Genomic DNA, 11,558 nt, shown 5'->3' on the forward strand with positions numbered 1-11,558 from the left:
AACAAAATAGGGGGGATTTGATAGCTGGATAGTTGGAAAGATGTTCAATATAATCCCTTAGCTGAAAAAATGCTCAGTATAGCCTTTGGTAGATAGAAAATGTTTATTATAATCCTTTCACTCAAGTAGTTTTGATTCAAAACTCTTGATGAAATGCTTGCTGTCGATCTAATTTCAAGAGTTTACTCTCTGTTCTTAGTTACCTTATGCAGACCTTCTCAGTTTTACTTGTAAGAATGAGATAACAGTTAAGCAGAATGGAATGGCACCAGAAACATCATATGGCCCAGTAAATCAGCATCTTCCAGCCTGAAGGATAAAAGATCTAAAGAAGCCAGCATAGTCTGCAAAAGAAAGGAGAGCTATGTCTATGCATAGGAGCTGTTGTAACCTGAACTGTGGTTAAGGACACAACTGATTAATCACTATAGCTGGAAAAACATGGTGTGCTAACCAAATAAGAATGAAGCAGGTGTTTACTTATTTTCAGTTTTTGTCTGGACCCTTGTCATTTCTTTTCCTCCTTGGGCTATAAAACCCAAGCTCCCTTTGCTCACTTAGAACTGGTCTTGGAAAAATTTCCTCCAGTTCCTTACATGTTGACCTGTAATAAAACTCACCTTCTCACCAAAGAGACTCATTTCTGTGTTTAGCATGAGATAGGGCAGACCCAACTATTGAAAGCCATGATTTTACAGTAGCATGATCTCAGCTGAAAACACTGAACTTATTGACTCAAAAAAATTGAAAGAAGGCCACAGCACATCAAATCCTTTGTCAGCAACTTTTGAATGTAAGGAGGAGATGCTATCTGGCAGGCACAGGATGAGTTCAATGCTCAGAAGAGTCCTCGCTATCAGATATCTTGGGCTCCACATTCACACAGCAAGGTGAATCTGGCAAGACAAGATGGTGGGGCAGGCTTATGCCTGACCTTTCATCCTTATCCTCCTCAGCCTCTCCTGGGGATGCATCTGGCTTCTGGCTCTTGGTTTTATCAGAGCGAGTGAAGCCCTTTCTGTGCCCCACTTGAAGGTGCTCTGAGTTCTGGGTCAGTGTCAGGGTAGTCCAAGTATGCAGGGAAAGGAAAACTGTTTACAACTGAAATCCTGATGGTCCCAGGGATAGAATGGGTAGATCCAAGCATCTTCTACAGTCATGGATGAGGAAGTCTAGAGCCCTTGTATCAGCTCACTAGAATACCATGCCTGCTGCACTGAGAGTATAAGGCCTTGTCATAATGCCTCAATATCTTAGACCCTATCTTTAGGGCATGCAGTAGCCATCTATACCTGCTTATACAGGATAAACAGCTTCTCCCTCTCCACCTTCTACCTGTGTGCATTCCCCCTGTAATAGTCTAACACCAACTTCCCAATCCCCATGCTTGCTTGACAATCTGCTACAGCTCTACCCATAAAACAATATAAAGACATAGTCCCCAGATCTGCTATAACCTTTTCCTCCCCACCTGCTTGGTTGAGCTTATACTCCTAACATGTTACCCCAGTGGTACTGCGAGGCCAGCAGCCTGATTATGTTCTAGAACCTATGAGTGTTAAAAAAACTTTCCTTTAATGCATCTCTGATGCCACTTATCCTTGCCACACCTGGCTATCTATATAAAGATCCTTAAAACTCAGCTGCTATGAGAAAGAATGAAATGGTAGACCTATTTAGATTTGAAGGCAGGTTTTAAATACCAAGCTGATCTGTAAATTCTGATACAGCAATTTGCGTATAATAGGCCTAGATGTAATGTTTTTATTCATTTTGAGCCTTTTACAGAATTATGGCATTAATTGTCTTTAAGGGTATGTTTTCTGATCTTTGAATTTTTATTTGATTTGACAAATTTGCTTTGCTTCTACATTAACAGGATCCAAAAGTGTTTGAACTATAATTATTCATTTTGCAGTCTGTTAATATCCCATAAAATATATGTAATATTTAGTAAGTCAGTGTCTCTTTCATGGCCTCTTCAAACCTCTGACCTTAATTTTCTTCTAAGGAAATACCCATTATATTAACCCAGCCTCAGAGAGCTCAGTTTTGATCTGTTAATGTTTCTCTGCTATAACCAGTAATGTAGTTAGAATTTACACTGCAAGCCAATGTCAAAAAATTATTGTAGGACAGCCCACGGTGGCTCAGCAGGCAGATTTCTCGCCTGCTATGCCAGAGACCTGGGTTCGATTCTTGGTGCCTGCCCATGTTAAAAAAAAACACAATTATTGTAAATCCATTTGCATCCTACACAGGGTATTTCTCCCAGACAAAACACTAGGTGAAACAAAGATACAACTGAGTAGCACCATATCTGAAAGTGAAAGTTAAAAGTGTTATGAAGAAAAAGTATGGAGAACTATGAACATGTAACACAAGGAGCCTTGATCTGATTTCAGAGATTTGGGGGAGGCAATTTTGAAGAAGTATCTTTAAGCTGGCCTACGAATGAGGGAGAGTTATTTTTGCCTGGAATCCCAATGCTAAAATAATCATATATTACTATAAATTGTTATCATGTACTCATCTAAAGAGGAAAAAAAATGGTCTTTTTTCCTGCATTCTAAGACTTAGAATAGTAATTTTATATAGTGATTAACTAAGCAACAATAAAGTAAATGAGCAATACTCTGGAGGTCAAAATTTTATTTGAAGAAGATAACAGGAGAAGGGAAATTACAGAGCCCAAATTATACCAAACACATTAAAACTTTCAAAAGCAATAACTTGACTGGAAAAAAAATGTGAATTTTGAATTCAAACAGACCTCAGATCAAATCTCTGCTCCCTTAATAACTGAATGGTTTCAAACAGGATTAATTCCTTTACCTTATTTGTTAACAGGGAACATAATGTCTACCTCACAGAGTTGCACTAAGGATTAAATTGATAATGTATACGAAGTGCCTGATATTCACTAGGCACTCAGTGAGAGTTAATTTCTTCCCAGTAAATAAAGCCAAACTACAAGTTTTATCTTAACCAATAATCTAAAGAGCAAACCTAATAATTATAACTGGAACAAACTCCTATCAGAAAAATGAACTGTCAAGGACAATTTGGCTTTTCCTTTCCCTTCTCCAAGATGAAGACTGCAGGAACAAAGGTGTTTTAACTAGGATTTAATCAAGTCCTTAATACAGTAGGCCCTTCAAAGTCTCTTTTCTGGAAATCAGGGCAATACCACTGAAGAATCAAGTGGTTCCACAATTAGGGCTCTGAACTGGCCCAAGGGAGAACTTGGAACAGCCTAAATCAAATAACTTGCAGGCACACGGGCTGGGTGAGGGAATTCATGAGACCTCTCTACCTTTCCCTTCATATAGTTTTAGACCACATATTCTTCCAGAATTAATTTTTATTAATTAATAAAATTTTAAACTTTTAAATTTTATCACATATATAGATGTGTATATGCTTTATACACATGATAAAAACCATTCCAACAGTAAAGGAAACAAGGGTACTTGTGTTCAAACTAAAAAAATATATTATTCAGAAGAACCTATACAGAGGACCCAAATCCATTCCAGATCTAGGGTCCCAAAGCCACTACCCCAGAAATTGTTAGGCAGAACTTCCTAAAAATCTGCTGCTCTTCCAGCTGAAGCTTTGGGACATCTCCAGAACTCCAAACTAAGTAATAGAGACTTAGGAGAACTTTTTTTTTTTTTAAAGAAAAGTAGGTTGAGGGATTGGCACCCTTGGGGTTGGGATCCTCAAAGGTCAATGTATATTGCCATAGTAAATGTTTGTGGAGGGCATAAGGAGAGAAAAATGAAGACCTGGGATTTTGGAATGAGGTCAAGAACTGGAGAACATCTATAAAGAAACATTCAGGAAGAGCTTTCCCTTTGGCTGTTTAAAAATATTTTCCATTCCTTCACATTTTCTTAACCCCTCTGCAAATATTTTGGTAAGAAATTGAAATTGCATTAACAAATCAACAAATAGGAGAAACCTAACAAACAACAGAATCTATGGAGCACAGTCTTCATTTACATTGCTTAAAATCATGACAAGATTTAATTTCAAATAAAAACAAAAGAATTATTTGGTGTAAAAATATATATATATATATGAAACCATCACCATGACTTAATCACGAACCTTACTCTTATGAAGTTTATGTAGGTAGTAGAGAAGCTTAGACTACCTATAGGTATGCCTAAGAGTTACTTCTAGAGGACCTCTGTTGTTGCTCAGATGTGGCCTCACTCTCTCTAAGTGCACCTCTGCAAGTGAGATCATTGCCATCCCTGCTACATGGGACATGACATCCAGGGGTGAAAGTCTCTCTGGCGATGTGGGAAATGAATCACCGGGATGAATACAGACCTTGTGCCATGGGATCAACAATTCCAACCTGACCAAATGGGAAAAAAGAAGTGTAATTAATAAAGTATCAGTGGTAGAGAGAGTTCAAATAGAGTCAAGAGGCTACTCTGGAGGTTGCTTTTACACAAACTTCAGGTAGACCTTGCTATCTGTCATAACCTGCCAATCCCCAACCAGGACCACTCAAGCCAATCCTAAAGAACACCTAGGGCAATATATAATATTCCACAAGCGTTCTAGGCACTAGAGTAGCTTTCCCAAAACCTACAATCTCCAGATGGGTCCCTGGTCCAGATAAGTCCTGTAACCTAGCCCAGCTTCTCCAGAACATCAGATAGTTACATCTCCCTACCCCATATTGTAACAAACCCTTTCAACAGCAAACATTTAGAACTGCCATAACCCAAACAGCTCCAATGAGAGGTATGGAATGATCAAAGGTGATGGTGAAATTATACATAGAACACAGGACTTAACAAATGAATATGAATGCTGAATCATTAAATTGCTATCTCTTTCAGTCTCCTGTATTTCAGAGCAGCTAGAAGTCAAAATTTAAAATTGTGAAATTGTAACCCATGTCAAAGTCTGAAATACGTTCTACCACTAATTGTGGTGCTGAGCTTTGAAATTTATAGCTTTTTTTTGTATATATGTTATTGTTCACAAAAAAAAAGAAGGAAAAAAAGTCGATTGTGATGATAAAAAAGTATTTAAGCCCTCTAGCTTCATATATTCTGGAGCAGTTAGAAGGAAAAATATGAGAGGATCGTAAGGTAGCCTATGACAAACTCTGGGATCTATCCTGTAACCACTTTTTGAAGAGTGGTTTGAAAACTATTGTTTTTTTATTTCTTTGCTTTGTATATATGTTATACTATACAATAAAAAATGTTAAAATATATATACATATAGGTATGATTTTACTAGTATAACCCAGATAGCTATGTGTGTAGATATCTTCATGCACGATTTTCATACCCCAAACCAGACTTCTTTCCATTCTACTAGGAAAGGTTGCCTCTCTCTCTCTCCTTCTCTCCCTCTCCCCCTCTGTCTCTCTCTGCTTTTGTCCTTCCCTTCCTCTATCCCTCCTTCCCTTGCTTTCTCCCTTCCCTTCTTTTTATGAAGAATAAAGCACCCTAATGAGAATTAGGGGTTGTAACCACAAGGGGAACAAGCCTTTGATGAATTTAAGAGTAAGGATGGAAGAGCAGAGAAAAAGTTAAAACCTAGATTCTTAGAGACAATATTAAATCTACTAAATCAACCAATGTAGACCCAGCCCTACCTCTGGAAATCAAGTTAAAGTAATAATATTCTTCTTTGAGCTAGTTTGAGTCAGGGTTTTCAGCCAAAATGCAAAATTTTCTGTCAAAAAAAATGTTTTAAATAATTTAAGTATAAAAAACTAACCCAGAGTGGTGTCACGGTGGCTCAATGGCAAAATTCTCACCTGCCATCCCAGAGACCTGGATTCAATTCCCAGTGCCTGCCCATGCAAAAAACAAAACAAAACAAAAAACTCAAGCATCATTTGCTTTCCTGATAGCCAAAGGAATGATCTAAACTATGAACTCTAATTTGAGTTTCATAAATGGATATATCAAATAGTAAAGATATTACCTCTGCAGGGATGAGTCACATATTTCAGAAGGTGCTGTTCATCTCTGATTATAAATTAATTAACAGTGTAAAGTCACCTACAAGTTTAATTCATGGCTTTTTTCTCAGAACAACTTTACCCTTGGGAGAAAACTGTTCCTATTTTCTTGGAACTTTAAAATTAGTAACATAGTCATGGACCAGAGGCTATAATTCTTGAAATCCTGTGAAATACTATAGGAATATATTAATCTGGAGTCCAAAGTATGCTTTAACAAGATGAATTATATAACCATATAAAGTATAAATAACAATAATCATCTCCAGTAATACACACCTTACCAATTTTTTCAGTAATTTATACTAACTGCTAATGATTCCACCTCACCACCACCACGATCTGCCCAAATCAAAAAATGTAATAGTTACTGTACCTTTTTTAAAAAATGACCTTAGAGGTTAACTATTCTACTCCCAACCGAAATCATCGCAGATTAGAAGTATCTTTCTTGTTATTCAACCGCTTCAACACTGTAACACTAGTGACAATAACTACACAAGCAGAGAGTCACATCTGTCTGGGACTGTGAGAGCACTTGCAAAACCCTGAGTCTCCTCCCAGGAAGGGAGTTAGAGGGAAAAAACAGTTAAGGAAGTACATATCAGTCATATTCATGGCCCTCAGACAAGGCCACCCTTTCATAGCAAAACTGCTTTCAGTTACCAGCAAATGTTCTGCGACTGGGTGTCATCATTATTTCAGTATCTGTATTCAGTATTTCCTCATGAGCACAAAACTGAAATGTCTTTTTAAACAGACCTTATTAACTCAGGTCTGTTTTCTCTGTAAAATTCCTCCAGGAAAACAAAGGTCATTTAACTGGGTCACTGAATTTTTAGCTGGTTTAACAGAGCACATTGAAGAGACACAGGTAAATTCAATTAAATAAATTATTAAGATGTTTCCCAAATTTGGATTTAATTGAGTTTCTAGTTTTACTGAAGAAACTATTTCTTTTCTCTATTCACTTCAGCTGTCCTAAATAACACTGTCGTTTAAAGTTCCCAATCAACTTTCAGGAATCCTTCTTCTTTCAGTGCATGTTAAAAATTATTATATTCATGGATACATATTTCTGTAGATCGCATCATGGCAGTCATGTTTCTCCTATTAGACTGAAGTCAAGGTCATTTTCTTTTCTCTAATACATAACCCAAATACCACACAGTACACTATTATACCTCAAGAAAATCCATCTACTATATGTGAAGCCATTGAATTATTTCAAATTCTAGTTAGTTAATAATTACTAAATGTCTTCTATTTGCAAGGCAGTACATAGACACAAGATGAGTAAGTCTTTGTACCAAAGGAGAAAGGTCAAGAAAAGACTATTAACTTTCAGATTACAAGGCAGAGTAAGATGGGTAATGTAAAAGACATTCCAATTTTTCTGGATGCTCAAAAGAGGGGAAAATAACATAAGCATGGGGGAATCAGGAAAAGTTACATTTGGAAGAGGATTTCTGAGATGAGCCTTGAGTGAAAAGTAGGAATTCCATCTGTAGAAGTGGAGTTATAGGACATAAAATTAACAAAGGCAGTGTTTTAGTTTACTTGGCTGCTCAAGGAAATACATGCAATGGGTTGGCTTAAACAGTGGAAACATAGTTTTGAGGTCATAAAGAAATTCAAACCAAGGATCATCAAGGTGATGATGAACACCACAATACTGTGGTGTTCCGGAACTGCCTGCTAGGGATCCTTAGTTATGGACTCCCTGTCACATGGTAATGCCCATGGTGGCCTCTCCTGACCTCTCCCCTGTCTTCCAGTTTCCCTTAACATTCAGCTTCTTTCTTCCCCAGGGCTTAATCTCCACCTTTCTGAATTTCTTTCTATTTACAAAGGACTCCAGTTACAGAATTAAGACCCATCCTGATTGAGGCAGGCCACACCTTAACTGAAGGAACCACATCAAAAGGTCCTACTACAATGGGTCCTCACCCACAGGAATGGATTAAGTTTAAGAACATATTTTTCTGGGATACATAGCTCCAAATCACAACACTCTACCCTCTAGAGCCTCCAAATACATGCTTTTTCCACATGCAAAATACATTAATTCCATCACGACATCTCAAATGCCTTAAGTCATTTCAATGACAATGCTAAGTACAAAGCCCAATCAAAATCAGTTATGGGTGTTATCTCTCCTGGGGCACAATTTCCCTCTGCTGTGGACCTATGAAATCCAGAAAACAAGTTATCTATTTACAATATATATCATGCAGGGACAAGCATGGGGTAGGCATTTCCATTCCAATAGGGAAAAATTTGAAGGAAAATAGGGATCATGAGTCACAAACAATTCTGAAACTCAGCAGAGAAAACTGCCTCTGGCCCTAGTCACAGAGCACACTATCTGGATAGGCTCAGAACTCTCCAAACCATCAATTTCTGGTTTCTTTTTGTTTACTAGTTCAGTTCTCAGCTTGTATTTTTCCTCTCTCATTTCACTACAAGTTGCAAGGAGATACCAGGCTAACTTTCCACATTTAGCTTGGAAAACATCTCAGCTTAATGTCCAAGTTCATCACTTTCAAGTTCTGCCTTCCATCTGACATCAGAACTCAATTTCCCCAGTTCTATGCCACTTTAAAACAAGGATCATCTTTCCTCCAGTTTCCAATAACATATTCATCAATTCCTTCTAAGGCCTCAAATGAAGTACATTTAGCATCCCTATTTCTACCAACTCTCTTCAAAGAAATCTAGGCCTTTCTTTCAAGCACCTCATAATTCTCCCAACCTCCACCCATTCCCAATTCAAAAGTTAATTCCACAGTTTTTGGTATATGCAATAGCAGCACCCCACTTTCTTGATACCAAAAACTGTTTCAGCTTCCTTTGCTGCTCAAGCAAATACCATGCAATGAATTAGCTTAATCATTGGGAATTTAATGGCTTATGGTTTTTGAGGCCAGGAAAAAGTCCAAATCATAGCATCGTCAAGGTAATTCTTTCCTCCCAAAGACAGGAGTTCTGAGGCTGGCTGCCAGTTATCCTTTGTCCTGAGCTTCTCTGTCACATGGAAATGCACATAGCAACCTCTTCTGGCCTCTCCCTTCCCTTCTGGGATCCATTGACCTTTAGCTTCTTGCTCCCTGTGGCCTTCTCACCATTGTCTTAATTTCATTGAACTTACAAAAGATTTCAGTAACAGGATTATGGGCCATCCTGATTGAATTGGGTCACACTTTGTTTTAGTTTGCTAAAGCAGCCAGAATGCCATATACCAGACAGAAATGGGTCAGCTTTTAAAAAGGTATTTATTTAGTTACAAATTTACAGTTCTTCAGAGGAAAGGTACCCAGTCTTCATCATTTGAGTTTCTCTGTCATATGGGAAGGCACACAGCATATCTGCTAGGCTTTAATCCCAGCTTCTGGGTTCAAACGGCTTTTCCCCGGGGTGGGGGGTTCCTTTCTGCATCTCCAAACATCTGGCTCTGAACTCTGTACTGAGATGTGCTGGGCTGCAGAGCTCTACTGAGCTCACTTCTGACCTCTCTTTTTTTAAGCCTCCAGCTAATTAAATTAAACAGCACTTATTGCAGAAGGCACTCCCCATAGCCACTGGCAGATGTAATCAGTCATAGATGAATTTCACAGGCTGATTATTTAAATCCATAGCAACAGAAAACAAAGCCCCATCACCTGGCCAAGTTGACATCTGACTCTTACTATTACAGTGTCCACCCCTTGTCTACTTGGCAGCTATACACACACTTAATCTCTAAATAGAAATGAATATCAGATACGTATTTTTTGCCTAACAATGATCATCTGCCCTACACATAATGGACTAAATCTTCCAAAATACAAAATACATTCATTTCATCACAATAGCACAAAAGCCTTAAACCATTTCAGTAACAATATAAATATAATACCAACTCAAAAATAGTACACAATCTCATCAAAGTCAGTTACAGGCATGGTCTATCTTAATGCAAAATTCCCTCTGGTTGTGAACCTGTAAATTTAGAGCAAATTAACTTCTTCCAAGCAAATTAACTTCTTCCAATATACAAGGAAAGAGCAAGTCTTAGGATAAACAATCCCATTGCCATAGGGAGAAATTGGAAGGAAAATAGGGGTCATCAGACCTAAACAATTCCACAAGCCTGCAGAGCAAACTCCATTAGAACTCAAAGTTTGAGAGTCATTCATCCTCAGATTTATTTAGTTACAAATTTACAAGCTTTAGAAAGTGGAAGTCCCACCCTTTCCAAGAACCTACATAATGGTCCTGTTCTCTCCAAATACTGCCATGAGAGGTGCAACACTGGAAACATTGAGGAGACCACCTTCTTTTCAGCCCCACCCTCCTCAAGCATTTGGATGGCACCTTGATTCTCTGCCATCTCCAGGGCATATGCTCAACCCCTTCAGAACAATAAGATGGCAGCCAGGCTCCCACCAATCCCTGGGGAATGTACTCCACCCTCTCCAAGACCTGGGGCACCAGAACTGTTCCTGGACATTGAGGTAGAAGGCCTGCCCTCTGCCTCTGAGGCAAAATCACCCCCTCCACACACATAGGTGGATCTGCTCTCGTGTCTCAAGGTTTCTTGGCTTCAGACCTTAACTTCCATGGTTCTGCCTCTGAGACTGCTCTTCCTTCAATCTGTCCCTTTCAGTCCAGACTGGCAGTGGTTCCATTTATGTAGGTCTTGCAAAAAATTTGTTGACTTAGTATGCAGCATACAGGGATCAAAGCCATTAGACAATAGGACCTTCTACAAATCCTTTCTGTATAACTCCAACTTCAATCCTCACTTATACTGCACTGACTGGTTCCATGTTTGGTTAAATGGACTCACATGGGGACTATTCTCTGGGGTCTCCTTTTCTGGAAACCCATAATTTTCCAGACCATCAATTTCTGGTTTCTTTTCACCCAAAAGTTCAGTCCTCAACCTATCCTTTTGTTGTAACATTTTACTACAAGATGCAAGGAGAAACCAGGCTGCATCCTCCACATTAAGCCTGGAAATTTCCCCAGCCAAGTATCCCAGGTCATCACACTAAAATTCTCCATCCTATACAGCACCAGGAATCAATTTTGCCAAATGTTCTGCCACTTCAAAACAAGGCTTACCCAGAGGATTCTTCTAGAATCCTCCCCTTATTCATTTAAAAAGCAAATAGATCAGCTTTTATGAAGGGGATTTACTTGGCCACAAAGTTACAATTCTTCAGAGGAAAGGTAGTATCTTTTATCTGAGTTTCTCTCTAACGTGGGAAAGCACACCGGGACATCTGCTGGGCTTATCTCCCAACTTCTGGGTTCAAGGAGCTTTCCCCAGAGTGGTTCTTTTCTTTATCTCCAAGTATCTGGGTCTGAGCCAACCCCAAGTTCTCAGCTGAGGTGTACTGGGCTGCAGATTTCTACTGAGCTCTCTTCTAACCTCTCTTTTTTAGGCCTCCAGCTAATTAAATTAAATGTCACATTATGGAAGACACTCTGCTTAACCAACTGCAGATGTAAGTAGCCATAGGTGAATTTCACAGGCTAATAATTTAAGTCCATACCATCACCT

The 11,558-nt window shown here is 38.7% G+C and overlaps 1 long non-coding RNA gene across 1 annotated transcript; it reads right to left on the bottom strand.

The window, feature by feature from the left end:
- Positions 1–722: 722 nt before the first annotated feature.
- LOC143668136 (uncharacterized) lies at positions 723–6,552 on the bottom strand. The gene is made up of 3 exons (XR_013168317.1): positions 6,384–6,552; positions 5,761–5,836; positions 723–4,372 (listed from the first exon to the last, which is right to left on the bottom strand). It is a non-coding gene; the product is annotated as an uncharacterized LOC143668136 (long non-coding RNA).
- Positions 6,553–11,558: the final 5,006 nt, after the last annotated feature.

Source organism: Tamandua tetradactyla, chromosome 24 (assembly GCF_023851605.1).
Source record: "Tamandua tetradactyla isolate mTamTet1 chromosome 24, mTamTet1.pri, whole genome shotgun sequence".
NCBI lineage: Eukaryota > Metazoa > Chordata > Mammalia > Pilosa > Myrmecophagidae > Tamandua > Tamandua tetradactyla.